This window comes from Dermochelys coriacea, chromosome 2 (genome assembly GCF_009764565.3).
Source record: "Dermochelys coriacea isolate rDerCor1 chromosome 2, rDerCor1.pri.v4, whole genome shotgun sequence".
Classification (NCBI taxonomy): domain Eukaryota; kingdom Metazoa; phylum Chordata; order Testudines; family Dermochelyidae; genus Dermochelys; species Dermochelys coriacea.
Window position 1 is genome coordinate 54,655,390 of NC_050069.1, and position 26,921 is coordinate 54,682,310.

General features: G+C 42.6%; 1 protein-coding gene and 1 long non-coding RNA gene across 2 annotated transcripts in view; one reads left to right on the forward strand and one right to left on the reverse strand.

The window, feature by feature from the left end:
- PKIA (cAMP-dependent protein kinase inhibitor alpha) overlaps nt 1-15,910 on the reverse strand; it is a 60,876-nt gene extending 44,966 nt beyond the window's left edge. Inside the window, exon 1 of the mRNA XM_038388230.2 lies at nt 15,629-15,910. The gene's annotated coding sequence lies outside the window, so the exon portion shown is untranslated. The remainder of the gene's footprint in view (nt 1-15,628) is intronic.
- A 3,430-nt stretch (nt 15,911-19,340) lies between these two features.
- Nucleotides 19,341-26,921, forward strand: part of LOC122458651 — a 32,755-nt gene continuing 25,174 nt past the window's right edge. Inside the window, exon 1 of the long non-coding RNA XR_006278756.1 lies at nt 19,341-19,920. This is a non-coding gene — a long non-coding RNA (uncharacterized LOC122458651). The remainder of the gene's footprint in view (nt 19,921-26,921) is intronic.

Consider the following 26,921-nt stretch of genomic DNA (forward strand, 5'->3'; position numbering starts at 1 on the left):
CAAAAATCAATCTCAGAGAAGTTCTTAGAGCTAACTTATCCTTGAAAAGCTTGGTATAAAGTGAATCAGTCTCTAAAGCTCACTTGCTGTGCAAGCTGAAGCCACTTCAGACAGGAAATGACCAGAAACAAGTGGTTCAAAATGAGTTTTCAGCTGTTTTGTCGGGTCCATATTAATGTGGGGGTTTCAGAAGCTCCACATAAACCCGATTATAACAAGAGGCTGCAGAGATCTTTGCCTAACTTGCCACAACAGTGGACAGATGTACTTGGAAGGAACTAGTTTTCTAGTTGGACCCAGATAAAGGAGCTTTTTTTTTGTGGGAGGCAAGCAAGACATAAGAATGGTCAAACTGGGTCAGACCAATGGTCCATCCAACCCAGTATCCTGTCTGACAATGGCCGGTACCAAACGCTTCACAGGGAATTAACAGAACAGAGCAATTATCAAGTGACCTATCCCCTGTTGTCCAGTTCCAGCTTCCGGTAGTAGGTGATTTAGGGCTACCCAGAGCATGATGTTGTGTAAAATGGCCCATGAGGACTACTGAGTTGGGATAGAGCGATATACCCTGGTTTTCAGCAACAGTCTGAAGCCAGTGTCTCAGTACCATGGAACCTGCCTTGATTGTGTGAAACAGAGTGAAGAACCACATCTGTCTTGGCCACTGTGCGGCTGTTAGGCTCAAAAACCTCTGTCTCTCCAGACTTTTGCTACCAGTGCGATTGGTAGAGAAGCTCCCTCCCAAGTGGACAGAGATGGCATCCCTTGCTAACAAAATAATTTCCCAGTGTCACGAGCGGGCTTATTGTTCAGGTAAGTGGCAAAGTGATATATTGCTGGTGGAAAGAAGATGTGGTCTGCCATCCCCCAATCCAGCGGCCACTTGTGAGGATCTATCACATTTCCTGGATTGCATGTCTGCAGTCACATTATCCTTCCACTAGAGATACATGAGGACAGAAACATCTCATGAGATGGAACCAGTGTTGCTACCTCCTGGGATTTTTATCATGATTCTTATGACATTTGGTGTTTTTTCTTTAAGTCCCATGTCCTGGAGTCATAAGATTTCTGAAAATCTCACTTTTTCAAAAGGAAAGGTAAATTTGTAGCTAATGTGGCTGCACAGAAAACCTTGAAAATGAACGCATGTACCCTAAGAACTGAAAAGCGAGACTAAAAACATTTACTTTAAAAAAATTCATGTTTTTAAGCAATTTTTTCATTTTGAGTGATTCTGACTTTTGAATGCTTGGTGGGTGGCAATACTGCAGATGTCATTTAGGGCATAATGTGGCCCGGAGAACCTTTATTTTCTAATAATATCCTCTCCAGGATTCTCATTCCTGAGTCTTAGCTTTTTAGCGTGAGCACTTAATGGTGGGGTTTTTTTGTTTTGGGGGATTTGGTTGGTTTGAACCCTTCAGAACAGTGGTAGAAAGGTAGGATGTAAACCTACTGGTTGCCATGCACCATTCCTGCAAAGTAAAAATGCTGCCCTCTACGTATCATTTGCTTTTTGATTCCAGTCAACAAAAGAGCTCTGCAGGAGACTGCACTTTGTGGGCCATTACTCCAGCTCTCCATTGGATCCCAACTATACCTTGTCAGGTGCCTTTTTTTCCCCTGGCATTACTCTGCCTCTCATATGGTTGTTGAATTTTTGAGGCTTTTCCCTTGAGTGCCTCTGCACTTCTGCATCTGTTTGCATCAGTGCCTGCCTTGGTGCTTGAGTGCCTCTAGCCTGTGGCGCATGATGGATGTGGAAGTGCGTTTCATCCAGCATTACCAACTCTTGCAATTTTGTGTGTTCCTACTGATATTAAAGCCCTCTCATTTTATGTCTTCAGTAGTTTACTATTCCAATTCCCTCTTAGCCTTCCTAATTTCCATCTTGCATTTGAGCATCCATAGTCAATGTCCTTTTCTGTTGGCTTACTTTGAACTATTTGAATGTCACCTCTCTGACTTGAATAAAGTCTTGCCAGGAATGGTTTTATTCATGCCTTCCTTTTCATTTAGGTGTATCCGCATCTTCTGTGATTCAGTTATAGTACACGTAAGTAGCTTCGACGCTACGTTTAAGTTTCTTCCATAAAATACATTTATTTTAGATTTGTTTCAAGTATGCCAAGCAATTCTCTGTAAGCAAGACACTAATTTAAAAGAACCTGATTTATAAAATGGTTTATTGCCAACAAAAGATTCTCCTGGCTACCCACTTGAGACCCCTGCTTAATACCTCCCTCCAGAAAAGCCTGGGAAAATAAAAGGATCTTTCAGCAGGATCATCAAAGTCAGGCTCTGGCAGATCAAGTGAGCACTGGGGAAATAAATTTTAAAACCAATGAGAACAACCTGCTATCAGCTGCATCTCTTGTTAAATCTGGTACCATTATCTCAAGCATCTTGGCTGAGCAGAAGTACTGTGGAATCACAAAAGGAATGATCCAGCCTCTAAAGTAGGCAGAGAGGGACCCATTTAGAGCTAACACTTCAGACTTAATCTGGAAGTGAACTACTAGGCAGGAAGGGCACACATATAGCATGATCCCCATTGGAATCTAGCATCAGAGGCAGACAGCTGCATTCTACAATAAATTAATGGCCTTAAAGTGTAGCCTTTATGAGGCATGGCAGTCATGGATGAGAGACTTTTCTGAATAGCATGGGTCAATGTTCTGTAGCATATTTAGAAACCCATATCTTCCACTTGAGATTCGGGCTACAGATCAAAGGACGGTCATTTGTGCTACTAACAGTACAACTGTGAGAATATATTTATATGACACCTTTCAACATAGATATGAAAAATGCTGTGCATTAAACAAAGTGCTGGAAATTGTTTTCAGATCTTCCAGGATGAAAGGTGTTATATAAATATTAAATTCTCCAAATCTGTAAACTGGAAGCTAACAAAAATGTGTGTCCTTGATCTGCAGTCTTTAAAGTAATTACATAAACAAACACACACACAGAGTACAACTGAAATGCATCCACCTCCGAGGCTCAGAGTGACAATCAATCAGTTAGCACATGGCATGGTGTATAACATCTCCATTAATCCCCATTCTCATATCCTGTACCCATGTAATCAGATTCCCAATACTGGAGGCTTATGATGTGTGGAGAGTCATCTGTATAAACCCTACTAGTCTGTTAGTATGCAAAGGCTGCCAGTGTCTATAGCACAGTGGGGCAGGTGTTACATGTAGGTTCCCGGTTACATAATAATATCTGGGTTCCACTGTTTGCTGCTACATATCTATCAAGTAAATGTGGCAGTACTCTGGGCATTCATATTTCTCATGCATATAGTGGTTTGATGTGGAGATGATAGGGCGCGCAGCATTTCTGGAGGATCTGCATATTCTAGTCTCCAGTTATCGGTTTTTGCCTTACTCTGTTTCACTATGACAGCTGAACCACGGCGTTACCTCGGAGCATGCTTTGGTACCACCACACTTAGTACAGCCATGAGATCTGTGTGCTAGGAAGTTTCATATTTCTTACACACATCACCATTTACTCTTAGATAACATGAGCATCCTGTGGCTCTTATCTGACGTTGTTATACTGCTCCCCAACACCACAGCATCAGAGCACCTTGCATATAAAATTGATACCAACACTGCAGTCTCCAATGGGCTTCATTGAGTCTCTGGAACTTCTTCCAATTTGAGGTTAAAAAACAATACAAAACAAAAAAAACCCTTTGCTTGGAGTGGAGTTTGAGGTTTTGTTTTTAGTAGTTTAAATCTTAACCTACACCATATTTATTATATAAAGTGATTGATATGTTACAGCAGGGGGGCACAGAGGAATGTTTGGAGGTGGCACGGCAGGGCCAACCCCCCAGGGGGCGAGGAGTGAGCGCCTAGCTCCGGCCCCAGCTGCAGCTCCACCCCTGCCCCCAGCCCCACCCCCATCCCACAATCCTCTGCTGAGCCAACTGTGCAGTAATGGGGGGTGGTGCAGACAGATTCCATTACTGGTAAGGGTGGGGGGTGCAACAGGAAAAGTTTGGGCACTACTGTATTACCATATACAATTAACCTACCTAGGTGATGAACTGTGGTGCCCTTATGCTTCCAATGCATGCCATCTCTATTTTTAGAGAGATCATGCCCATTTCTCAAGCCAGGCTGCCTCCTCAGATCACATATTATCCATACACATCTCATGTCAGACTTTGGCTCCACAAAGCTTCACAAATAAAGGTTACTTAAAATTCAGTATTCTATATTTAGACATGATGCTTTCTTTTTAGTGTTATACACTAAGTCAGCCCCTTAAAAGTCAGAAATTTTCACATGTTCACATTTCTCACAATGAGCAATAGACTCAAGGAGCTCAGTCTACGTAAAGTAACAAAGAGAAGGTTAAGGGGTGACTTGGTTACAGTCTATAAATACCTACACGGGGAAACAAATACTTGATAATGGGTTCTTCAGTCTAGCAGAGAAAGGTGTAATATGACTGGACGCTGAAGCTAGACAAATTCAGACTGGAAATAAGGTGTACATTTTAAACAGTTATTTAATTAATTATGGAACAAATTACCAAGGGTTGTGGTGGATTCTCCATCACCAGAAATTTTTAAATCAAGATTGGATGTTTTTCTAAAAGGTATGTGTATGTGCTAATAATTACTTCTACTATGGCTTATGTTAGACAGGAGGTCAGACTAGATGATCACAGAGTCCCCTTCTGGCCTTGGAATCTATGAATTAACCAGTCTTGCTCCATTTTGTATTTCCTCTCACCACATTTCAGCCCATAAACACTAACAGCTCAGTAAGAATGCCATCATCCACAAATTGTGCTACATCTGAAGAGATATGAAACTATGAAAAGATTTAAGACAGAACTTTCCTCTTGGTCTCCCAGTCCATATATGGTCATATTTGGTGCTTTCATACATTTGCAAGATGCAGTTTTTTGAAAGCACAAAATCAATTTTACTGCTTTGTGCTCGTGGCATTCTTCCACTGTCAGCCATGCTGCTTCATAATTTTTTTAAGAAATAAAACAATATGGCCCTGATTTTGCAGTGAACTCAGATGGGGAGATCTCTTTACAGCCACATGGAGCTCCACTGGCTTCAACTGCCATGTGGAACTCATTGCAGGATCAGGGCCTAGAAAAGCCAAGATTTGCCTAAGAAGTTTCTTCCAAATGACCAACAGGTAAATGGAATTCTTGAACTTGGGCTGTACTTAAGGCTTTACCTCTGCTGCATCCATCTGAGGTAATAACATCCTCTCTTGGAAGCTCTGACCAATATGATACATGATAGTTCAAATGAGGTTTAACAACTGCTATAAAGAGAATCAAAGAAGAAGGAAGGAGGAGTGTGGGGGCGGAGAGTTAGCAAGCATTTTTGTGACTTTAAAACAGCATGTGGTGAGCTCTTTTCCCAATGATTATATGCTCACCTTAAGGTGATTCCGGTAGGGGTATACTAAATAGATAAACACCTGTTTAAAATAAATATAAAATTAAAAAAAGAATATGTATAACCATATAAGGAACTGTAGCTTTGAGACATTCTTCTACAGGATATCTAGGGGTTGCCATGGTAACTTAGACAGATGCAGTCAGGAATCTTTTGGAATAGGCTTTAGAACAAGAGACCAACAGGAAAGAGCCATCAAGGTTAAGACAGCCAAAGAGAGGCTGCTAGAAGAGGGCATGCTTGCTTACAGCTTGAGATACAATTGCATCTTGCCTTCCATAGTTTTGTTTAAAACCTGCTACTTAGATTAAAGCACTACACAGAAATAGTGAAGATTTATCAGCCTATAACCCTGCAAAACCAGAGATGCTGTCACAATGTCTGGAGTGGTTCATGACCGTGTGTGCCAACCTCCGGGCAGACGTTCGAAAAGCAAGGCAGACACCTCAAATTGGTGGTATATTCTATAATTAGATTTCACATTTGTTACTGGGTTGGGGAAATCCTGGAGCACTCTGACAGTTTTACCATGGAGTCACAGACAGTCCCCTTAGGCTCTTCAGTCAGTGCTTAATCTGTAATAAAAGAGGTGCCAGGCTGCAAGCAATGTTTTTTTACATTCATAACTGATGCAGCAAGCTCAGAGATGGCAGGGCTATCAACACTAGAGATGCCAGGGCTCAGTTCTGGCAAGCTCTGGCACAAATTAATCACTGACTCCAGCTATCTTGCCACCCAAGCAAGCTGGACTTAGTAATAAAAGGTCACTTACACCAAAGATGACAAAATATTCAGGTTGCTCCCAATCCCAAGAGAGCAGACACTTATCCCAGGTCAATTTGCATCTTAGATCTCTCACAAAACATAATGCTTGTAGCTAGTCCTGTAATAAACTAACTAAAGGTTTATTAACTAGGAAAAAGAAATGAGAACTATTTACAGATTAAAACAGACAAACATATATATATGCAAATGAGTTTGTCTGTATTCTAAAAGGTGATAGAGTTGTAGAAACCTATCAGTTCAAACTGTCTTTCAGGCCTAACTCATGCCAAGCAGCATGGGGATCTCTTTGCTTATGTTTAGGAATTTTTGCCCCTCAAAGTCCAAACAGCATTAGAGAGACTTTTCAGGGATTTTTATCCCCTCCACTCCAGAGTCCAAACTGATGGAATTAATTCATGCATAGATCTCTCCTTCCTGAAGAGAATCAGGAATGCATCAACAGGGCCTCTCTGCTTTGATGCTATGCAATACCTTATTTACCTTCCATGTAGAACAAGCCCTTTCCCTTAATTAATGCTTCTTTTCCTGTTTGGGGAGTTACACAACCACAGAGGTTTACAATGCAAACACTCAGTACACCACAGGCTATAGAGATGGTAAGAGAGATCAATACACGCAGCATCCTACAAGCATTCTATGAAGTCTAAACACTTAACACAATTTTATCAACTTAACATCTAATATTTATTTTGATAATGCTAACACATAGTTGAGCAAGACTGGTTTCCAGCTGTAGGATAAGTATAAAATTCAAGAATTATAGTTAGCTTAAGTTTGGTTAAGGAAATAGATATATGCATTGTAAAGAAAGGCCCTGAATATCAAGTAGAAGGAAGGCATTGGAAATAATGAGTTATAAGGCCAAAAGGAATGAAGTAGCGAGGTTCAAAGAATAACTAATGAGATAAGGGGAAGTTTCTAAAAAGAAGGCCTCTGACCGACAGGGGTGACTGCAGATGGTTTTAAATCCAACAGAATCTGTTTTAAAACAAGCCAACACGGCTGTTCCCCAACCTCCACACACCAGTGTGAAAACCTGCGTGAACTCAGGTGCAATGGGGAAACTATTGGGCAGCAAGGAGGGGAGGAAAGGAGATTCTAAATCTTATCTGGATTAAAACTGGAAATAAGGGTGAACTGTCTCCATGTAGGTTTTTAGCTGAAGTCAGTAACTGGCCGTGACATACGTTTGTTAAAGGGTATAAAAAGTAAACTCTTCAAGGGTTCATCGTTGGAGCTGACCGATTGAGTCTAAGCACCCCTGGATTTAGCCCATTTGTAAGTATATTGATCAAATGCTTATAAATGTTTTCTTACTATTTGGATTCAGTAAATTGCTTATTATTTAGGCTTTTTAGGCATGATTAGAGCAACTGCATAAAGTACCACTTGGCCTTTGGATTTAATAAAGAAACTTTTGGTTAAATTGGTGTTCAGTAATTTCCCATATTAATAATTTCAAAATGCATTTGTAAGTGTTCAGTGAGGCACATGGTCTGCCAGCATCATAGAGGCAACATCTTTAAAGATTTCTTTTAGGGAAGATTTGAAAGGAAAGAAACAACGGGAAGGACCAGAGTACCTGTGACACACTGAAATGCATACAGAAAGTGGGGTGGGACTTTATTTCTCGTCTGCAATTATTCGAGAGAGTTTGTGGAGAACAGTTTTAGAAAACTCAGTTTAACCCAGGAAGTATATTAGGGATATGTGGGAACCATTTTAGCCACCTCAGAAATGTAGCATAATGCAGCAACTACATTAATCTAGGGGATAATGTGAAGAATACTGTATCTTATTGAAACCACAAGAAGAATTTGAGGATGCAGAACGCAATTACTGGAGGCCAAGACACTAGAATTAAACACCCCTAACTGAGACATTTATTAGTTTACAGGTTTCAGAGTAGCAGCCGTGTTAGTCTGTATTCGCAAAAAGAAAAGGAGTACTTGTGGCACCTTAGAGTCTAACAAATTTATTAGAGCATAAGCTTTCGTGAGCTACAGCTCACTTCATCGGATGCATTTAATTATTGTTCTATTGTTCCTGCTATCTTTATATAAACAGTTTTGTAAGCTTTTTGGTTTTGTTTTTTTAAATAAAGGAAGTTCCTGTATATACAGGTTTTCTTTTTTATGTTGTGTTACCTTAGTTGAGTTGTTTCATAGAGAGGACATGAGAGGATAATTTGCCAGAACCGGTCTTTCCTCTAATCATGCTAGGACATGACAAATAAAGAGGATTGAGCTGATCTGCACATGCTCCTGAACTGAAACACAGCAGATGTGGCAGCAGCATAACAAACAATCCTCTTTTTAAAAAAAAGTTACAAATTGATTTTGCACTTGGGAGAAATGTATGTGACATTGGGTTAGAGCCACAAGAGGATTTAGGGGCCTAACTGTGACTTTAGGCACCTAAATCTAAAATTTAGATCTTCAAAACCCTTACTCTGTTGCTGCCTAAACCCACAAGTGCCTATATTTCTGCTGATAAAGTTCTGTAGCACCTAAAATCTGCAAATCTACCAGCAGGCACGTGCACAGCTGCCTAAATTCTGCCTAGCTCATGCCTTAGCCTCAGAGGGACCCTCAAAATAGGCATTGCCCTGCCTATCTGACCTGCAGATCCTGATCCTATAGGTCTACTCAGAGCATGACTACTGGATTGGGCCTCACGGAAACCATAGCTGGAGGAGGAATTCTGCCACCCCCCTTATATTTCTTAGAGCATCCACTCAGCATGTGGGAGCTTCAGGCACAAATTCAGCCCCTCTGCCCAATGTGGAGCAGGAATTTCAACCCAGGTCTCCCACAGTGTTGGTGAGTGCTCTAATCTCTAACCTGTGTGGTATGTCTTAATGTCTCCTCTTGAAGCTGTTCCATTGTCTGTAAATAGTCACTGGAACAGGGACTTGAACATGGATCTCCCCCTTCACAGATGACTCTACTAACCACTGGGCTGTGGAGTCAATCCCACCCGTCTTCTCGCTCAGTGACTTAAGTATTTTATACGGAGCAGAATATCTTCAACAGGAGAGACTAAGAGAGACCTACTCCAGCATTCCCCATAGCCTAGTGGTTAGGGCACTTACCTGGGAGATGGAAGACTTGCCTTCAAATCCTGCTCCATACCAGGTAGATTGAGGATTTGAAACCCAAGTCTCCCTCATCCTGGGTGAGTGCTCTAACCTCTGGGCTGAAGAATAAGGGGGGGTAGCACCTCCACCAATTTTTGAAAGAAAAGGCTTAGGCACTTAACTCGAAGAGAAGGTTCACATCTGTGAATCCCAAGCAGAGGGAGGCACCTCACTCTGTCCCAAACTTAGGTGCCTAAGTCCCTTTGAGAGAAAGGGTTAGATCCTAAGCCCTGCCTTAGGCATTTCCTATTGGGCAGCTCCCCCCATTCAACGTGCTGGCTTTTGTGGATCCCATTCTTAGGTGTCTAACTCTTCCCACACTTTGTATAGAGCGCCTGAGTGCCTAACTCAGGACTGTAAATTCCACTAGATGGCAGGATGCTTAAATTTGGGAAAAAGAAAAGGAGTACTTGTGGCACCTTAGAGACTAACACATTTTTCCACCGAATGCATCCGATGAAGTGAACTGTAACTCACGAAAGCTTATGCTCAAATAAATTTGTTAGTCTCTAAGATGCCACAAGTACTCCTTTTCTTTTTGCGAATACAGACTAACACGGCTGCTACTCTGAAAATTTAAATTTGGGGTATGTCTACACTAGAAATGCTGCAGGGTGCTGCTGAAGCGTAGACACTTGCTACAACAAGGGAAGGGATTCTTCAGTCACTGTAGTAAATCCACCTCTCTGAGAGGCAGTAGCTAGGTTGACAGAAGCATTCTTCTGTCGACCTAGCAGTGTTTACATGTGGGGTTTAGGTCAGCTTAATTACACTGCACAGTACCTCAAATTTTTCACAACCCTAAGCGACGTACTTAAGCTGACCTGATTTTGTAGTGTAGACCAGCCCCTAGACACTGCAATACTAAGCCTAAATTTCTTTTGTGGATCTAGCCTTGTGTGTCCATTTCTCTGAACATTAAAAATCTAATCCTTCCAAGCCTATGCATAATCAGTTAATGTCAATTTCACCGCACAAACACAAAGGATAATCATCTACATTTACAGATAGGCAAAGTAAGAAAACTGCTGCTTCAGAACCTATCAGTGTGTGATTCAAAGATATTTACATTTTTTAAAAACTTTTTTATGAAGACAAAGTTACAATAAAACATTAACATATTACATCATACGTTACTTACTAAGGATCAGATTAATATTCAAAGAGTCTGGCTAAAGATTCTGGCTTGCTGGTTGGGGAACGCTTCTGCTCCAAGTATGCTAAATAGGGTGACCACGTTTCTAAATATCTATCCTCTTTTTGTCATTTCTCTTGTGTATGTACTTGATGTGAAAGTTTTTCCATTACAAGGACAGTCCATATTTTATTATACCATAGTTCCATAGGAGAAGTCACATTTATCTCACTAAAATGCAATACAAAATCATGCTGCTAACAGTAAAAAAAGATTAATTTGTCATTCTGTTTAAAATGTATATCCTTTATTGGAGCATCAAATAAGCAGGTCAGGAAAATCTCAACTTCTACCATCATTTAATAATTATTGTTCGATCCCCCATTGCTTACTTCCCCCATAATTTCCTTCAACCATAAAATTTTAAAAATATATCAATATTCATTTTAAGCATTTTTAAATTTATATTATTTGTCAAATTACAAAAATATTTATTCTTCCTAGCGTAATTATGTGTTAGTTTCAGGGTCTGAGCATCCAATTTTTGAAATGCAAAATGTGTTGACATACTTAATTGGCTGTGGGTATGAAATGTACTGCAGTAATCAACTTTGATACTCTGCTATCTGTGCACACACAGCTCTTCCATTGACAATAATTACTAAAAACAGACTTTAGTAAGAGATCTACTTACACAGAAACAGGAAGTTGACAGGTGCCATGTGAATTGCAGAGGGAAATTTTCCCCTTATGTTTGCAAATACCAAGTATTTCATATAAAATTAGGTGTCTGAGAAATGTCATGCTAACTTTTTTTGGTGTAGAAAGTACAATAATGCAATCTTTAGAGTATGCAACTAATCAAGGTTAGTATCATTCTGAAGGTTTCAGAATAGCAGCCGTATCATTCTGAAGTAATGCTTTTAAGTGAACTGTAAATATTTTAATATAATTGAAAAACGTTTTTACAGGTGCTGAAGCAGCTATTTGTACAGATCTTAAAAAGCACTAGCTCTTTCATCTTCTCCATTTATACCAGGAGTTCTCAGGACAAATTTTTTGGTGGCTTTGGAGTGCGGCCACCAACTCTTGCTGGTGGCCGCTCTCACACTTTTCCCTAAAATACTTAATTAGCTTTAAGAAAAACAAATAAATATGCACATATACACAGCAAATAATTGCAATTTATTTATTCTTAGCTAGTAAGCCTGTTGTGAAAAGTGATATAACATACAAGTATCACTTTTCACAGAAGACTTACTCAGCCCTGCTGAGCATGGGGACACATTAAGCCCTGGATGAGGAGTCGGGGGAGGCAGCAGGGGCTGGGGCAATGGGGGTTGGGGGCTGGAGAAGGCAGCAGGGAGCTGGATCCTGAAGCCCCCACGGCCAGAGCCCGAAGCCTGTCACCGCACAGCCAGAGCCCGGGTTGGAGCCCGAAGCCCCTAGGCCAGAATTTGCCACCCCACCACCTCAAAGCCTGAGCCCCACTCCCCTGGGGAAGGTGGAGAATTCACTGGCTGCCTGCTCCTCCCACGTTGTGCCCCTGATGTCTCCAGCGGGGGGCAGAACCCAACCCCTGCTGGCAGTCCCAGCAGTCAACACCAAGGCAGTGCATCCATGAGCAACAGGGAGGGGCCACTGTTTTGTCCCCCCTTTCCCTCTCCCCACCAAGCACAGCCCAGGAGGCTGTGGCCGCAAGAAAAGCCCCTGGTGGCCACATTTGAGAAATGCTGATTTATACCTAGCTCAGGCCTTTGTTTGGCATGACAGGACATGAGGATTGGAAGACTGCTTAATTTAGGAAAATGAGCAGATTCAAAAGCATAAACAAAAGCATAATTGAAAGATTATGTGCTTACTCTGAATGTGGCACTTCTGTCAGTTCAAGCCAACATTTGGAAACATGAAACAATATTCATTGCAATCTCTTTAAATCTAAGATAATGGAATACACTGACTGAGGTTGCTTAAATTCAACCATAGGGCACGAACACAAATGAAATTGAATCTCTGCAGTTTCAAGTGCACTAGAGTTCTTTTTAATATTCACATATTACCTCTCTGTGCAACTTTATTTAATTACACTGTGCATATATCTACAAGGTGCACCAAGGACCCAAATAAAAGCAAATGAAGTTTTCGCTTTTAAACTAAACTAATAATGTCAACATCCTCATGGATGTGAATGTACTTATTAGTTCTGTAATGCAATTATGCTAGGTTTCAGAGTAGCAGCCGTGTTAGTCTGTATTCGCAAAAAGAAAAGGAGTACTTGTGGCACCTTAAAGACTAACAAATTTATTAGAGCATAAGCTTTCGTGAGCTACAGCTCACTTCATCGGATGCATTTGGTGGAAAATTTTGGTGGAAAATTTTCCACCAAATGCATCCGATGAAGTGAGCTGTAGCTCACGAAAGCTTATGCTCTAATAAATTTGTTAGTCTTTAAGGTGCCACAAGTACTCCTTTTCTTTTTGCAATTATGCTAGAGTCTCATTAGCTCCCCACCTCCACTACCCCTGCTTTATTAGCTGTTAGTTAAACCACTGGTTAGAAGCATTACTTTCTTTTCCTAGAAAACAGAAATAGCTCCATTTACTGCACTAATGCTGTGTCAACATAAGGGACTACTTATGCCCTTTGACACCATATTATTTAACATAAAATGGAAAAATATCACGTGTTCTCTTCAGCAGACAGATGAACTCTAGAATATAGACTACACGGCCTGACACAACAAGAGTGTGAGCTTAGCTACACACTTCCCTTTTCAGAGTGGTAGCCGTGTTAGTCTGTATCAGCAAAAAGAATGAGGAATACTTGTGGCACCTTAGAGATAAATAAATAAATAAATAAATATGTTAGTCTCCAAGTGCCACAAGTACTCCTCCTTCTCTTTACACTTCCCTTTGCCACTCAGGGACAGCTGTGAGAGAAACCAGCACATATGACCCCAGCAGGTACACCTTTGGAATTAGCAAAGATCAAGAATGATCTTTGTTAACCAGAATACCATGTAAAAAGGTCATAATAGACTTCCAAGACTTTTAATGCATTTTTAAAAGCCAAAGTTTGATTGAAAAAATAGCACAACTTCATTGGCTTGAAATAGAGACATAGACCAGTGCTCTATTATTATGAGAGTTCCGAAAGGGATACTTTAGAAACTAAAACGAAGGGTCATGTTTAATGGAGATTCTTCAGAGCCAATACTTGTCAGTTGAATTCATTTTTAAAACGGACATTAACCAATCATTCTTTGTTAGTATTTTTCCAAACCAGTGAACATACTAGGGTGTCCTATAACTCCCTCCTGCTTCTACTGACATCATCTCCTCTGCTTTCTACTCTAATCTCCACAACAGTGCTAAGCCACATCTTCCCAGAAAGAATGGAAAGAACCCAAGTTACTTCCTACATTTCTTATCTGCATTTCATCTAATTATAATAGCTCCTAGAGGCCTCAGTCGTGCCAATCATTTGACCAACACATAAAAGGAGACAGGGCAAGTCAGAGCCCTTTCACTTGAAAATATAAATAAAACAGCTGTTTAAACTTCTACTATCCCCTTCTCAGTAGCACCTCTTTCCTTCAATATAAACTCACGCCCCCTCCTTGTCTTCCCATAAGTATCTTATTTTCTCTTTCTGAGTTGCTAATCAGTAGCTCCTATAGTCAGTTCCCAGTTTAATGATCTGACTCTGCATGCCAGTCTTAGTCTCTTTCTTGTACAGCGAAGCCTGTTTGGGGCATTAGAACTATAACTATATATATATATATATATATATATATATATATATATACATATACACACACATACATACATATACACTCACACACACACACACACATCCCCCCCATGTGGATTTCCTCCCTTGGCTCAACTCTTAAAAATCTCTCTCATCAATGAAACATGAACTCCTGGGCGTATTCCATAAGCAAGATACAGTGTCAATAGCCAAGCTGTAATATGGCTGTAATGGTAACAGGACTGTCTCCTCTCACTCTTCCAAAAGATATACGATCAACAAGCAGTTCACCAAGCCTTCTGTTCTACTGAACCTAGGAACTGCTAGTGGTATCCGACATTTTACCTTGATGCTCTGGATCAAAACATAAGATAAAAGAACAGGAAGGAGCAGCAGAATCCATTTTAGGCACTACTTCTACTCCTATAACTTCTACTACATTAGCTTTCGGTTATGGATGCTTTCCAAAATTAGGGATTCAAACCAAGTGACGAACTTCTATCTAATACGGTTCCTTTTCAGTCAAGCCCTTCTACCTTAAGATGTTGTTTCCTATCACTGGGGAAATTTAAGAGTAGCCTGGAGAAAGCATTAGAAAATAAAACAGCTACAGGGAACAATCCTGCACCTGTGGCAGGCATAGACTAATGATCCAATAGGTCTTTCCACTTTTAAATTTCTTCGTTCGATAAACGGTAAAGAAAATTCCCACTGGGAGCCTTTGGCTTGTGACAAGCTGGGGGGAAGCGGCCCTGCTGGGAAGCGGAGAATTGGCATCCAACATCCCACGTTCTGGCGCAAAAGAATCCATGTTTCAGTTGGAGGGATCGTCTCTTGCTGGAGGGGAGCGACAAATTTAACCAAACACAGCTCCAGACACTTGCCAGCCTGCGTCTCTCCAGCCAAACCCTCCCAGCGTCGGAGGCACTTCAGGGAATCCGGGGGCTGACGCCCGGCAGCTTCCCTGGGGCGGCGAGGCGGCTTCTTCGGCCGCCTCCCAGGGAAGCCCCCAGGGCCGGCACCTCGCAGCTGCTCGGAGCGTTCGGCTGGGGCCCCTCCCCCACCCCCGCGCGCGCACCACAGAGCCCCAGGGCGGCAGCCTCCGGAGGCACCAGACCGCTGGGCTCAGCTCGGCCTCCCGCGCTCCGGGTCACGCACCCAGGAAGACGGACCCCGGGCTTGGGCCGCTGCTGATCCCAAATCAGCCCCCTCCCCGGCCAGGCCATGCGGCCGGAGACTCTCCCGGCGAGCCACACCGCCCCCGGCTTGCGCGCTCGCTGCTTTCGGAAAGGCTCCGTCCCCGCACCCGGCGGCTTGACGCTCCGCTGCGGCGGCCACCAGCTACGCGACCCACCTGCCCAGCGACCGACTCAGTGCATAGTCCTCCGCCGCGCCCTGCTGCTGCGTTGGGGACCCTCCGGCCTGGCCCCCGGCGGCCGCAGCTCCGTGCAGGAGCGAGGGGTCTGTGTCCGCGGCTCGCGCTGTCACTCCGCCCCCCGCATCCCAGCACCAGCTGAAGCGCCCAAATTCACAGCGCGCTCCGGCGGCGCGAAGTCCTCCCCCTCCCCCTCGATCGCTGCTCTCCGCAGCCGCCACAAAAGGGTCTGCGGCTCGCTCCTCCCACTACCCGGGGGTGGGGGGGGGGGCGCAGGCTCGCGGGGGCCGGCGGCTGTGCCTAGCAGTTGCGAGCCCCCACCCCGGCTTGTGCTGCTGGATGGGCTGTTCCGTGCAGCGAGAACCCTCCCCTCCTGGATCCCCCTCGCCGGGCCCTGGAGCGGCCGTGCAGCTGGGGTTTGCCGGGGGAGGCGCCTGCCAGCTGGGTTTCAATAGTGCGGATCCAGGGGGAGCCGCACCTGCCCTCCTGCTAAACAGCCCTCTTCTCCCCTATGCTGGAGAAGTCCTTGTGGTCTGCTATCCAGCTGCAAGCTTTCACTGCTAGGCAAGAACTGGGAGTGGGGCACAGCATTGCTTTGTGTGCCACTGTTCCACAGTTTGTGCCTCCAGCTCCATGGAAAGCCTCCACCTGGCTCCCAGGAAGGGAGTTTTATGTTGAAGGAACATCACCTATGTTGCTTCTTGTGCAGCACTGTTCATCCAAAAGGATGCCCAAGCATTTAATAAACCATGTGCATAAAGCATTCTAGCTAGAAATGCAGCTCTTTCTGGGGTGGAAGGCAGCTGTTTTACCAACGTTCCTTTCCTTCCACAGGTTTCAGAGTAGCAGCCGTGTTAGTCTGTATTCGCAAAAAGAAAAGGAGTACCGGTGGCACCTTAGAGACTAACAAATTTATTAGAGCATAAGCATACACTGTGTGTATATAAATCTCTCCTCTGTTTTTTCCACCAAATGCATCCGATGAAGTGAGCTGTAGCTCACGAAAGCTTATGCTCTAATAAATTTGTTAGTCTCTAAGGTGCCACCGGTACTCCTTTTCTTTTTCCTTCCACAGTGTGGGAGTGGAGAGTGTTGAAGAGGCACTGTGGTCAAGGTTACCAGGACAAACCTCTTTTCATAAAAGTGGCCTGGGAATTTTATGATCTACAAGCAGGTGGGGCTTCTATTTGTGTTATTTATAGAGCACCATATCATTACATGGCAAATGACAGACTCATAAAAAAGACCTGGTTCCTGGCATTGAGAGCTTAGGATCAGATGAACTGATCCCATATGCAGAGTAACAGTTCAACAAGCACCACTATGTTGCTATAAAAATTACAACAGGCTGCCCTATTCAAATGTGTGTGGCCATATCATCTTGGTATGTGAGCTCTTCAGATTTCACAAACTAAGCAGCAACATATCTGGTCAAGATTTTGCTGGGAGAGGGCCCAGGAAAACACAAGTACTGCAAGTGCAGGTGTTATGCTGGTTGGCATTGAGTCAGTAGCTACGCAATGCCACAACAGGATTTTTGGAAGGGAGCATGCTGCTGGAGATGCCATCTTTCACAGTGGTTAAAGTAGATTGAAACAGTAGGGGGAACTGCTTCCCCACCTCCAAGTTAGAAGTGGGAAATCTCTCTCTGCTTTTGGCAGAGGGTGGCGGAGCTGTCTCCGTGCTTCCCCTGCCCTCTAACTCTACTTCACTTTGACTTCAGATCTTTCAGATGAAATGCAACTTTGAGAACCATATTTCCCATGTTGTTGAAAATTCTATCTCATCTCTTTGCAAGGATACAGGGTTTAACCCTGGCTAAAATCCATTGTGTGTAATTACATTCTGCATTCCTAGAAATTCCCACTGATGTTTCCTTTGGGGGCAGTTATTCTTCAGTCCTTGCCTGAAGACTGTTGTGAACTATTTCCAGTGCAGAGCAGAATGCCTGCCACACCTTAGAAGTGGCTGCATTTCAATTAATGATTCACGGAGTGCTTTGGAACATTGTAAGTGAGAGGGGCTATTCAAATGTAACATATTATTGTTATTTTTCTATTCACTTGGAAATACTAGGCTCTTTCCAAACAGAAAAAAAGAAAAAGTTCCTGGCCCAAAAATGTTAATATTAAAATACACCATTACAAAAAGAAGAAGAAGAAAAGGGGGAGACCTGCCTGATTTAAGTCATTTACAGGAAGAATGGCTTTATTGATATCATTTAAAGATATTCAGAGATCCAGTCAGACGAGCCCTTTAAAAGGGCTCAACCACTACATTCACAGCTTGACTTTCCAAAGAGCTCAGATTCCATTGGGCACCAAAATAAGTGGTCAGATTTTTGCACGAAGGATCTCAGTATGTTGGGCGCACCATTCTTTGGAAAATCTGGCCACAAGTGCACAATGGGAGCTGCTGGTTGCTGAGCCCTTTTGAAAATCTGGCCTGTTATAGGTGCTGAGCATTTACCTTCCAACTTGCATGCGCATGGTACACTACAAATTTTAAAACTATAAATGACATATAAACTGCTGGATTAGTAAATAGCTGAGAAAATCTGACCTACACACACGAAATAGCTAAGGGTCAGACTCTGTCACTCTTGCTCACGTTGAATAAGAAGTACCTTTGCAAGTAGCCTTGATTTCAATTGAACTACTTTTGAAGTAGTTGATCCTGATCAGGATCCTGATCAACTCACTGATCCTGCAGTGAGCATTGGGGTCCACCTGCATGGAGCTGGTTGCAGTAGTACTGTGAGGAAGGGTGACGGAATCAGAATTTTAGAAAATATATGTTTTAAAAAAAATAAATATACAGGCGTAAATTATCTTTATAGTCTAGTTCACCTAAGGCATTTGCAATGAGCTTGTCCTGGCAGTATATAAGCACATATTAACCAGTAGTGGCCTGGATTGAGTCTGTTTTTGCCCTGAAGTTATCAGTGACTTACGAACACCTAGAACAAGCTCTCAGTCCCACCTATTATTTTTGCTTTGCTTTTTGCACGGCTTCATACTGGGCCTTCTCTGACATGTTTATTCAGGTGTATGTGTCCTGATTCAAATTTTTCTCTCCAGAAATGCTCTATGTGTGTGACGTTTACCTAGGTTCTCTACACTTGCATTGTTATTTGTTTTGTGGGTTATTTATTTTGTCTATTTGTTATTGTTTTGGCCTGTCCAGGCCAGGGAAAGTACATCTTCCTTCATGTTTAGGAAAGCTCTATCAGGGATATTGGAAGTCTTGTCTAGGTCAGTCCTTGGAGGGTAATACCTTTTCTGATTAAAAGGTCAGGATACACTATGTCCACCTTAAGGAATTTGAAAGTGTGGGAAATCCTGGCTTTGGTCACTTCCAAACCTGATCTAAGATCATCTGCTGAGGAAACCTTGATCTCTCATCCAGACCACTTAGTTCTGGGTTTTGCCAAATTCTTTTTTAAGCCAATTTTTATGTGGTATTTCACAAATGTATATTAAATACAAACATAAAAACAAAGAAACAAACATGATAACAGAAATACAAGCAGAGAGGGCACAGGAAATGCATTGTCAGAATACTTTCTATGAAGTCCACAAAACAGAGAACCAATACATCAAATGCATATAGAGCAAGCAGGAAACTATAGCAGGCACAAAGAGGTTAATGGGCAGACAGTTACATCCCCATCTGTGATAAAGTGGCTGACCCACAACAGCTGAGAGAAGCCTTAGGGAGAGAGGCCCCTCCTCCCTCTTCATCCCTTCCCCAGAAGAAGAGCTCTCAGGAAGAGGTACTTACGGAGAGACTTTCCAGAGAGTTGGAGGAAGTCTTGCCTGGATGGGATTATATGCTGCTAGGGAGCCTTAGGGGACTCTGCATCAGCCTGAAGGTAGAAGTAGTCTAGACTAGAGAAGCAGCAGTAAGTCTATGGAAGCAGACCCTGGCTATTTAATACAGGGTCCTTGGCTAGAATGCAGAGCAGAGGGAGGTCCTGGGTTCTCCTACTGCATCCCAAAGAAAGAGAGGTAAAATAAACCCTGACACAAAGCAGGATAAGGGCTGTTGAGCCTATGGTGGGGTTGAAGGCCTGGGACAGATTTATTAGAGTTCTGCTTTTGTTGGACTCTTTATTACTCTGGAATGGGTAGAACTATAAGTGATCTAGCTGGAGGATGGAGTTGTGAAAAGGGGTAAGCTGTCCCACACTCGGAGTGACCATTATCATGGGACGCCAGAGCTGAAGAGGCTGCTACACCCAGCTTGGCCATGATGAGGTGTACTGACTGGTGACTCTTCTACAGTTATCTACAGTACACTATAAGGCACGGAATACACCCAAGGTTTATATAGCAAGTACAATTCATACTGGACAGCAAGACACTGTCACAGTTATATTTTGAAGTGCTGTGCAAGAGTACATTGCCTTTTCAAAGAACTCTTATTAATGCTATGTGGCACTATCAATTTCAGTTTGTCGAACAGAGAGTGTTCATTGTTGTTTTGATTCTGTAGCTAGTTCTTCTCTACTGTGAAAATTTCAGACAGTCTCTGATTCAGGTACTTGAACAGCTTGCAGAATAATGTCAAGAGGTGGGTTTTAGCAGCATCCATAGAAAATTTATCATGATCCAAATGAGAAGACTTTCACTGAATGCCAAATTGCTGTCGCTTGCTAAAGGTCTCAGTGGGGTGAGACTGATGAGAAGCATCCCCTAGTGTCCTCTCTCCCTGGAACTCTTTCTCCTCCTGCCTTTGGCCTCATGCATACATTGCACAATACAGAGTGTCTGCTTATGATGGAAGCAGAAAGTGTTCAAGTGGATTCAAACTTATTTTATCCTTTTGATACTTTTTAGGCAAAATAACTTCTATAATTATTCAGCATCCACCAAAGAAAATGAAAGTCTCAAAGACAAACTCTCACAAAAGAATACTGTTAATAGTGCAAGTGACATCAAATAGTTGTTTATTGTTAGAGGCATCATGACTGCTGGGTTTGTTTTTTAAGCAAACTATACTCAGCTCTGTTTCATGGCCACTTAATTAAAAGTATTTTTTAACACCTGGAAGTTAAATCCCTTCTTTACCATTGTTAAATGTAGACTTGTCTTGAATGGGATGAAAAAATCAGCCCCCAAGTTAAATTATGACCCCTCAATGTATACAGAATCTATGTAAGCTGCCTATTAAAAGGGTCAATGATGAGGAAGTATAATAAAGTCTGAATGCAAGGTACAGACTTTCCTGAAATGGCCAAAATGACAACAATATTTTAACACTGTCTTTCATATTCAGGAAAAAATACATCTGTATTAGATTTCAAACCAGTTGTGGGGAAAATGTAATCATAAAAGCACAGGCAATAGTCACTACAATTATTACTGTTATTTGTTTAGAATGCACAAATAAATTCTTTATTTGTTTTGATTAGTGTTCTGTATCAGTACAATATAGTGTAATTACATAAAGTGGCAAATCAAGAGAAAAAATGGCTATTTCTCTCTATATACACACACACTTAACTTTTTGATACCTAAACCCAGGTAAGGGGTCAAAGTAAATAGAAGTTCATCTTGAAAGTCTCAGCAGATTGCATTCAGTTATTTGAAAAAGGTTTTTTTAATCTACAGAATAAACCCTACTACATGAAGTCCCTCAATCCACAGAAAATAAGTGTCCTAATATGCCTTTCAAATAGATCTTTTAGACAAAGGTGGATTTTTCTTCTTCTTTTTAATTATAAACTTTAACTTACAACTGGGGCTGATAGGAATTTGCTGCAGCATTACCCCTGTTACTTCTCCAGTCTGTGCAGCACTCAAACTACCAAAAAGAAAATAAGGACACACTACACTTGCCTAATGTAGGTCACATCAAGATCTAATCTTCAAGAACAAGAACTTCCAAGTAATATCACAATAGAACCAAATGGAACCATCAGGTTCTGCACATAACCAGCCTACAGCACTTCATGAATGCATTACTGTTTCCCTTATCCTCCTCCTTAGGGTTTGTCAAACCCATTCACTGCATCTTGTCCTAAACTAGGATGTAAGATCTTCAGGGCAGGACCATGTCATCCTCTGGGTTTGTACAGCACGGTTAGGCACTATCATGATACAACAATAATGGTTCAGATCTCTCATATGGTGTCCTACCTCTTTCCATGAGACCAGATTCTTCTCTTAACTTCAGCTGGAGCAACATGTGACCTATTAGAGGTGGAACATGAATAACAATACAATTTATTCCCTTATTCTCCTGATGTCAACAGGAACAAAGGTAGATAGGCAGCAGGTGTGAAAGGCTTCCCCTCCCTGCTGGGAGGTCTGACTTTGGGGCAAGTGATGGACTGAAAGCAGACACAAGGGTTGTGTCTGGAGAGGAAAATAGGTGGTGGTGGTTTTAAAAAAAACTGTTCTAATACTCTTTAAACACCACTTAGCACCTAGTGTACACCATGTTTAACATATTTAAAAATGAAAAGGAGTACTTGTGGCACCTTAGAGACTAACAAATTTATTAGAGCATAAGCTTTCGTGAGCTACAGCTCACTTCATCGGATGCATTTGGTGGAAAAAACAGAGGAGAAATTTATATACACACACAGAGAATATGAAACAATGGGTTTATCATACACACTGTAAGGAGAGTGATCACTTAAGATAAGCCATCACCAGCAGCAGGGGGGGAAAGGAGGAAAACCTTTCATGGTGACAAGCAAGGTAGGCTAATTCCAGCAGTTAACAAGAATATCAGAGGAACAGTGGGGGGTGGGGTGGGGGGGAGAAATACCATGGGGAAATAGTTTTACTTTGTGTAATGACTCATCCATTCCCAGTCTCTATTCAAGCCTAAGTTAATTGTATTCAGTTTGCAAATTAATTCCAATTCAGCAGTCTCTCGTTGGAGTCTGTTTTTGAAGCTTTTTTGTTGAAGGATAGCCACTCTTAGGTCTGTAATCGAGTGACCAGAGAGATTGAAGTGTTCTCCAACTGGTTTTTGAATGTTATAATTCTTGACGTCTGATTTGTGTCCATTCATTCTTTTACATAGAGACTGTCCAGTTTGGCCAATGTACATGGCAGAGGGGCATTGCTGGCACATGATGGCATATATCACATTGGTAGATGCGCAGGTGAACGAGCCTCTGATAGTGTGGCTGATGTGATTAGGCCCTATGATGGTATCCCCTGAATAGATATGTGGACAGAGTTGGCAACGGGCTTTGTTGCAAGGATAGGTTCCTGGGTTAGTGGTTCTGTTGTGTGGTGTGTGGTTGCTAGTGAGTATTTGCTTCAGATTGGGGGGCTGTCTGTAAGCAAGGACTGGCCTGTCTCCCAAGATCTGTAAGAGTGATGGGTCATCCTTCAGGATAGGTTGTAGATCCTTGATGATGTTGGAGAGGTTTTAGTTGGGGGCTGAAGGTGATGGCTAGTGGCGTTCTGTTATTTTCTTTGTTGGGCCTGTCCTGTAGTAGGTGACTTCTGGGTACTCTTCTGGCTCTGTCAATCTGTTTCTTCACTTCAGCAGGTGGGTATTGTAGTTGTAGGAATGCATGATAGAGATCTTGTAGGTGTTTGTCTCTGTCTGAGGGGTTGGAGCAAATGCGGTTATATCGTAGAGCTTGGCTGTAGACAATGGATCGAGTGGTATGATCTGGATGAAAGCTAGAGGCATGTAGGTAGGAATAGCGGTCAGTAGGTTTCCGATATAGGGTGGTGTTTATGTGACCATTGCTTATTAGCACCGTAGTGTCCAGGAAGTGGATCTCTTGTGTGGACTGGTCCAGGCTGAGGTTGATGGCGGGATAGAAATTGTTGAAATCATGGTGGAATTCCTCAAGAGCTTCTTTTCCATGGGTCCAGATGATGAAGATGTCATCAATGTAGCGCAAGTAGAGTAGGGGCATTAGGGGACGAGAGCTGAGGAAGCGTTGTTCTAAGTCAGCCATAAAAATGTTGGCATACTGTGGGGCCATGCGGGTACCCATCGCAGTGCCGCTGATTTGAAGGTATACATTGTCCCCAAATGTGAAATAGTTATGGGTGAGGACAAAGTCACAAAGTTCAGCCACCAGGTTAGCCGTGACAGTATCGGGGATACTGTTCCTGACGGCTTGTAGTCCATCTTTGTGTGGAATGTTGGTGTAGAGGGCTTCTACATCCATAGTGGCTAGGATGGTGTTTTTAGGAAGATCACCAATGGACTGTAGTTTCCTCAGGAAGTCAGTGGTGTCTCGAAGATAGCTGGGAGTGCTGGTAACGAAGGGCCTGAGGAGGGAGTCTACATAGCCAGACAATCCTGCTGTCAGGGTGCCAATGCCTGAGATGATGGGGCGTCCAGGATTTCCAGGTTTATGGATCTTGGGTAGCAGATAGAATACCCCAAGTTGGGGTTCTAGGGCTGTGTCTGTGCGGATTTGTTCTTGTGCTTTTTCAGGGAGTTTCTTGAGCAAATGCTGTAGTTTCTTTTGGTAACTCTCAGTGGGATCAGAGGGTAATGGCTTGTAGAAAGTGGTGTTGGAGAGCTGCCTAGTAGCCTCTTGTTCATACTCCGACCTATTCATGATGACGACAGCACCTCCTTTGTCAGCCTTTTTGATTATGATGTCAGAGTTGTTTCTGAGGCTGTGGATGGCACTGTGTTCTGCATGGCTGAGGTTATGGGGTAAGCGATGCTGCTTTTCCACAATTTCAGCTCGTGCACGTCGGCTGAAGCACTCTATGTAGAAATCCAGGCTGCTGTTTCGACCTTCAGGAGGAGTCCACCCAGAATCCTTCTTTTTGTAGTGTTGGCAGGAAGGTCTCTGTGGGTTAATATGTTGGTCAGAGGTGTGTTGGAAATATTCCTTGAGTCTGAGACGTCGAAAATAGGATTCTAGGTCACCACAGAACTGTATCATGTTCGTAGGGGTGGAGGGGCAAAAGGAGAGGCCCCGAGATAGGACAGGACAGGCCCAACAAAGAAAATAACAGAACGCCACTAGCCATCACCTTCAGCCCCCAACTAAAACCTCTCCAATGCATCATCAAGGATCTACAACCTATCCTGAAGGATGACCCATCACTCTCACAGATCTTGGGAGACAGGCCAGTCCTTGCTTACAGACAGCCCCCCAATCTGAAGCAAATACTCACCAGCAACCACACACCACACAACAGAACCACTAACCCAGGAACCTATCCTTGCAACAAAGCCCGTTGCCAACTCTGTCCACATATCTATTCAGGGGATACCATCATAGGGCCTAATCACATCAGCCACACTATCAGAGGCTCGTTCACCTGCGCATCTACCAATGTGATATATGCCATCATGTGCCAGCAATGCCCCTCTGCCATGTACATTGGCCAAACTGGACAGTCTCTATGTAAAAGAATGAATGGACACAAATCAGACGTCAAGAATTATAACATTCAAAAAACAGTTGGAGAACACTTCAATCTCTCTGGTCACTCGATTACAGACCTAAGAGTGGCTATCCTTCAACAAAAAAGCTTAAAAAACAGACTCCAACGATAGACTGCTGAATTGGAATTAATTTGCAAACTGGATAGAATTAACTTAGGCTTGAATAGAGACTGGGAATGGATGAGTCATTACACAAAGTAAAACTATTTCCCCATGGTATTTCTCCCCCCCACCCCACCCCCCACTGTTCCTCTGATATTCTTGTTAACTGCTGGAATTAGCCTACCTTGCTTGTCACCATGAAAGGTTTTCCTCCTTTCCCCCCCTGCTGCTGGTGATGGCTTATCTTAAGCGATCACTCTCCTTACAGTGTGTATGATAAACCCATTGTTTCATGTTCTCTGTGTGTGTATATAAATTTCTCCTCTGTTTTTTCCACCAAATGCATCCGATGAAGTGAGCTGTAGCTCACGAAAGCTTATGCTCTAATAAATTTGTTAGTCTCTAAGGTGCCACAAGTACTCCTTTTCTTTTTTGCGAATACAGACTAACACGGCTGCTACTCTGAAACCTATCTTTAAAAATGTGTCATGTGCTCTTGGTCAACCCTAGCTATAAATAAGTCCCTCTTTGTTTCTCTGTCATGACTATCTTTCTCTCAAACCCACCTAATCCTCAAAGTTCCCCACTTTCCCCACACCCAGGCTCAGAAAACCCTTTCCTCCTACTCCCATCTCACTAATCTCCCCCTCACTAATTTGGCAAACCATTTTTTCCTCAACAGAAACCCATGTCCTAATTCTTCCACAGCGCAGAGGAAACAAAACAGAGGCAGCAAGGAGTGGTGGGCAATGTACAAACTCCTAACAGTAAGAGAGATTGTTGCTTTTTGAAGAAAAGGAGTACTTGTGGCACCTTAGAGACTAACACATTTATTTGAGCATAAGATTTTGTGAGCTACAGCTCACTTCATCGGATGCATTCAGTGGAAAATACAATGGGGAGATTTATATACACAGAGACCATGAAACAATGGGTGTTACCATACACACTGTAACAAGAGTGATCAGGTAAGGTGAGCTATTTCCAGTAGGAGAGCGGGAGGGAGAGGGGAAGAAACCTTTTGTAGTGATAATCAAAGTGGGCCATTTCCAGCAGTTGACAAGAACGTCTGAGGAACAGTATGTGTGTGTGTGTGGGGGGGGGGGTGGAATAAACATGGGGAAATAGTTTTACTTTGTGTAATGACATATCCACTTCCAGTCTTTATCCAAGCCTAAGTTAATTGTATCCAGTTTGCAAATTAATTCCAATTCAGCAGTCTTTCATTGGAGTCTGTTTCTGAAGTTTTTTTGTTGAAGAATTGCCACTTTTAGGTCTGTAATCGAGTGACCAGGGAGATTGAAGTGTTCTAAGTCAGCGATAAAAATGTTGGCATACTGTGGGGCCATGTGGGTACCCATAGCAGTGCCACTGATTTGAAGGTATTCATTGTCCCCAAATGTGAAATAGTTATGGGTGAGGACAAAATCACAAAGTTCTGCCACTAGGTTTGTCATGACATTATTGTACTGTTCCTGACAGCCTGTAGTCCATCTTTGTGTGGAATGTTGCTGTTTGGAAGAGCTTACAATCTAAAAGATGAGCTGCTGAAGTGACTTATGCAATTTCACACACCAGATCAGTGGCAAAGGTCCCAGGTCTTTTGAGTCCCAGTCTGGTGCCCTATCCATTGAACCACATGGGCAGTCAAGCATGGAAGTATTGAATCTCTCTTAATTTAACTTTTGTTTGGAGATATGGATCAGATTCTGAACCAGTGACAGGAGGAAGGACAGAAAGAAATTAGGAATGTATTGTAGATACACTATTT